Consider the following 6000-nt stretch of genomic DNA (forward strand, 5'->3'; position numbering starts at 1 on the left):
CAAAAGATTGAGATATGGATTTTAGGACTTTCAGTCCAACATTATGATCAATGCTAGATCTGCAAATGCAACAATAAATTCATTAAAAAAATACTAGTAAAATGAAACACGGAATTTTAAATACTATCATGTTAACCTTGGACCTCTAAGTGGGACCATGACCTTGGAGGTAGGGGTGCAGGTGTTCTGCATCACATATCGTCTTATCAATATTATTATTTGTGCCAAGTATTTTCAAAATTCCTTTAACTTTGTAGAAGTTGTAGATCAGACACAAAATATACCCTATAACAGACTTTGTCAACTTTGACCTTTAAGTGTGACCTTGGATGTAGAGATCCATGTTTTGCACCTAACATATCATCTTATTTTTTGAAATTATTTATGCAAAGTATTTTTAAAATCCCAGGTTATGGACTGGACACAAAATATACCCAATTACAGACTATGTAAATCTTTGACCTCCTTTTTTCACCTTGACCTTGAAGGTAGGGACATATGTGTTATGCATGACATATCCACTTATCATTGTGACTATTTGTGCCTAGTTATTTCAAAATCCTGAAGAAGTTCTTGATCAGCCACAAAATATACCCTAAAAGAGACTAACTTTATTTTAACTTTTGACCTCTGAGTGTGACCTTGAACTTGGAGGTAGGGATGCAGGTGTTGCGCATGACACATTGTCTTATTATAGTGACTATTAGTGTCAAAATCCTTTGATCTATGAAAGCAAGTAAGACATCTAGACCCCTTGACTTCTCGACCCCTTAGGATATTAAGATGACATCTAGACCCCTTGACTCTTAGACCCCTTGTAAGATGACTTTTCGACCCCTACTGACTAAGACATTTCGACCCCTGTTTTAAATGTTGGACTTTAAAAGAACCGTTAATATATTTTGAAAATATTGTAAGACTTATATATAATCTTTAAGATTTTTGTTTAAATTTATTTGTTTTTCTGACATATCAGTTGCAAAATTTACATTTTTTTTAAAAATCTAATTTTGGTGATTAATAAACTAATCACAGTTTTCATTTGTTTAATTACGGACTAAAATCGGATTAAAGTCCCGTTGTTTAATGTAAAGATGCTAATTTATAATTTAATTTCGTTATTAGCGCATTAAGTAAGAAATATTTATTAAATATGTAACATCACGCGTTACAAATGAGTATTGATGTTATAGAAAGCTTTTGCTAATTATTTACACACATTTCTTAATAATATCATTTACTCAAACTTGTGAAGATATACATAAAAACGCGTATTTACTACAACATTTCAGTTTTATTAATATTAAGCGTGTTTCCTATTAATATTGTCTGATAAATAAGTGGAGGAATATTATTACAGACTTTTATTTTTGTGTGTATATTTGTCATAATCATATTAATTTATTAAATGATTAGTTATTAAATGATATTGTCCGTTTTGTGTATTGCGTGCAAGGAGACTGTTCCCCAACATGTCGTTACGTGTGACATTTGTGAGAAGGTGCAACACAGAACCTGCAATACTGGTGAGTAATGTTTCATTTTTCCATTTACATATAATTCATACGTAAGTCGTAATAATAATAACTAAAAATTTGTAAACTTCAGTTTATTGTTTTGTAAGACATAATAATGTTACATTGGCAATGAACGTTTATACTAAATGAAATATAGAATTGTGTGTAATAGTTAACGGAAATGTAATTATTGACTGCGTAATAATTAACGGAAGCTGACCGCCATATTTATCAAAATAAAAAAACTACAGTAATTTTAGATGAATGATATAGTTTAAGATATATTTATTGACTTGGTATGTCAGATATGTACAAAAAATATATATGACTCATTACTTAAACAATTAAAATTCGTAACGGTGAAAATTAGAATGAGCGTGCATCAAACTGTATCCAAAATTTTTTTTAAATAAAAAGGATTTATTTTTGATACACATTTAATCACTTTCATACATATTTTGACCACAAAAAATGAAAATGACTTTAATAAATTATCATCATACATCTCCCGTGTGCTGGTTTAATGTCATACATGTATGTGTTTAATCAGTGACACGTGATAGGATAAACACCGGCGCGTGCCGTTTAATAATCAAATTATCGGTCATACATGTATGTGTTTATTCAGTGACACGTAATTGGATTAACACCGGCGCGTGCCGATACTAATCCGATTATCGCTCATTAGAACGATATATACATGTATTATCAATAAAACATAACTTTATTTTTTTTAATTTTGTTATAAGATGAAAAATTTGTATTTTGCAGGTATCAGTAGAATCGATTATTACAAGGCACGTAAACGTTTAAGCGTCGTACAGTTCACTTGTAGTATTTGCTGTGACACTCCTTCAGACCAAGCAACACCTGATCAAGACAATTCCGTTGATCATTCAGACAAGGAAATGTATAATTGGAAAAAGATTATCAATAAGACATACAAAAATACAGTTTCAAAAAGTATATATATTGTAAATATTGTACTTATTACATACTTGTATATAAAGAGAGTGATAGTGTCTGCGTATTCTATGTATTGTTATTTCAATGAAATGTGTGTACATGCATATTTATTTGTATTACTGTTTTTGTAAATAATATACATAAATGATTATTAAACGGCTGAAAATGTTCTAAACTAGTCATTACTTTGTTTTTTTTTATTTTTAAAAAAGCACGGTCTTTCCTTATATAACAATACATTAATTAAGGGGTCGAAATGTCCGGTATATTTAAGGGGTCTAAGTGTCTTAGGGGTCTAAGCGTCAGGGGTCGAGATGTCTAAGGGGTCGAGGTGTCAAGGGGTCGAGGTGTCAAGGGGTCGAGGTGTCATAGACTCCTATGAAACAGTTATGGACTGGACACAAAATATACCCTGTAAAAGACTAACTTAATCTTTGACCTCCAAGTGTGACCTTGACCTTGTGGGTAGGTGACCGGTTGTTGCGAATGACACATTGTCTCATTATTGTGAACAATTGTGGCAAGTATTTACAAAATCCCTTCAAAGATAAGAAAGTTATGGACCGGACACGACATATATCCTCAAATAGACAATGTTGACCTTGAATGAGCAAGTGCACCCTTCACCCTGGAGGTAGGGGTCTGGTTGATGCGCATGACACATTGTCTTATTATAACAAACATTTGTGCCAAGTTATTTCAGATTCCTTTGATAAATGAAAAAGTTATGGACCGGACACAAAATATACCCTGTAATAGACTATGCTAATCTTTGACCTCCAAGTGTGTCCTTGACCTTGGAGGTAGGTGACCGGTTGTTGCGCATGACACATCGTTTTATTATTGTGAACAATTGTGGCAAGTATTTACAAAATCCCTTCAAAGATAAGAAAGCTATGGACCGGACACGACATATACCATCAAATAGACAATGTTGACCTTGAATGAGCAACTGCGATCTTGACCTTGGAGGTATGGGTCTGGTTGTTGCGCATGACACATCGTCTTATTATAACAAACATTTGTACCAAGTTATTTCAGATTCCTTTGATAAATGACAAAGGTATTGAGAGGACACAAAAGTGTCACGGACGGACGGACGGACGGACAGACGGACGGACGTTCCAACATTTTGGCTTTAGGGGCTATTTTCTTTGTTATTTTCTTTGTTTTCTTAAGGGCCACTTGCCTCTAAACCTTTTAATCACGGACTGAGACTATTGTTATCTTTTGTTCTCTTTACTGTTATATAGCCCCGAAACCCAAAATGTTTGCTCAGACGGACGGACGAACAGACGGACGGAGCCTATTACTGTATCCCCATTTTTTCGTCGAAAAGGCGGGTGGCAATAAACAATACACTTTTTTGTAAAAAATCTATAAATTTCATACCGACTAATAAGGTTGATGTCCTGCATTCAATTGTTCCATAATAAAAATCTTCATTTACGAGAGACAAGCTGTAGCTGAAGTATTACAAATATGAATATGAAAACGTTGATCATTTATTTTTAATTCTATTTTCAATATTATTTCAAATATTTTATTTAAAATTCCTACATAGTCTGTAGTAATAAAACATATTATAAAATTATTAATCTAATACTTAAGCTTATTAATAATTGACACGTTACCAAATCTTGAATGGTAGGTAAAAACATTGTTCGAATATTGCGAGGTGTAGTAAATATCTGAGTTTGTTTGATCGCAGGTTTTCCAGGAGAATTAAATTTGAGTAATAATATTTTCCTATTTCGGATTTACTTTGATTTATGTATTTAGACATATTTTGACAATTCCTTATAATAAAAATCGCTTTAAATGGGTTAAATTCAATTGTTTAGTTCTATAGAATGAAAGAGAAAAACACACACATATTTAAAAGATTTAAACAAACTATGACATGTAGAAGTAATTGAAGTAAATCATATGCTTACTTGTTCTCTACCTTGAACAGTTCACAGAGGCTTGAACCAGCATATACCCTACAAATGGTTACAGGCATTACTTAAAATGTAGCATTACAATGTCTCTAAGCTGTAGAATTGATTTAAAAAATAAAGGTGTAAATTAAAAAAAGATATCAGTACGATTGACTAGAAAAATACTTTTTTTTCAATATGGTTTACTCACAGTTATTGGTAATATATCAGATGGAATTTGTCAATTAGTTTATTTATGAAAACAACTGTGTATAACTGCAATTTTCATGTAATTTTGTTGCATAAAAGCGTCCGAGGGATCAGTTATTTCCAGATATTGACACGTGTGCCTCATTTAGAAAAAAAACTATGTTTATCACTGAATGAATACTTTTTAAACTATGAACTTGTTATGTGAATTAGATTCCCATTTTAAAATATCAATATTTACCGTGATATCATTTCAGTCCTTCCATTAGATCCTGTATCTAACTCTGTGCTGTATCTATCTGTAATCATTCTGCCTTGTATTGTCACTATCGTTCCTTTGAAATGATAATAAAATCGCCTTTTTACGTGTATTTTAAGTCATTAATATATATATAAATGTACTACTGACATAATGAATATAAACGTTTAATTAGTTTAACCTAACCTCAGGGAGATAGATTGGTACGATTACATATAACCCTTGTCAATAAGAATGTATTGTAGATTCAAAGAAATTTATTTTTAAGCACGGAGATAAACAATAATTATAATTAATGACAACAAAACACAAATCAGTCATTACATTAGAACAAACACTATTTGTAAATCATTTTTGCATTCCTTTTTTCAGTTATTTATTGCTTTGTTTATTGGATTATAATCAGTCATTCATTTATTCATTCGTTCATTCATATATCTATGTACAGAAAAGATCACAGCAGATACTTTAAATAGATTTTTACAGTGTACACCATCAATAATGCAATAATACTTACAAAAGATATAATGGTAATATAGATCGTAATATTGTTCACAATTCATGATCTAGATTTATAAAGTAATATAATCCGTCACTTATGCTATTTAAACACTTCATACTATCTTTGTTAGTTGGTTCTTTTTCCTTTGATACCATTATCTCGGAAACGTTTCCTTTAGAAAAAAATATAGTCTAACCTGGTATTCCGGAATTTGGTGTTATCGAAGAAATCCATGGTGTGTAATGAGTATAAGACTGCAAGTGTAAAAATAATTTTTTCAAATAAGGCTGTTAGTTTAAGTCAGTTACTCGACTATTCACTGAAAATGTGAGAATGAAATTATATGGCATGTTTCATGTATAGCACGACAAAAATAATGAAAAGGATGCACGCTTTCAATCTGATTTTGTTGGTGCTTGGCAGTAATAGTAAGTGCAAGTTGCCCTTGATTAACAAACTTTAGTTTCTTAAGAGGTGAAGTTTTCATGTTCTTTGCAATAGTTCTTTAAATCATTATACGATTGAAATAGATACAAATGTGTACAGAAATCCGAAATAGGCTATCCTTTTGTATTACTATAAACTTAGTTGTAGATTACATTTGGAAAACATTCAAATTATTTT

The sequence above is a fragment of the Ruditapes philippinarum genome, unplaced genomic scaffold (assembly GCF_026571515.1).
Source record: "Ruditapes philippinarum isolate M1 unplaced genomic scaffold, ASM2657151v2 ctg2772_1_1_1_1, whole genome shotgun sequence".
NCBI lineage: Eukaryota > Metazoa > Mollusca > Bivalvia > Venerida > Veneridae > Ruditapes > Ruditapes philippinarum.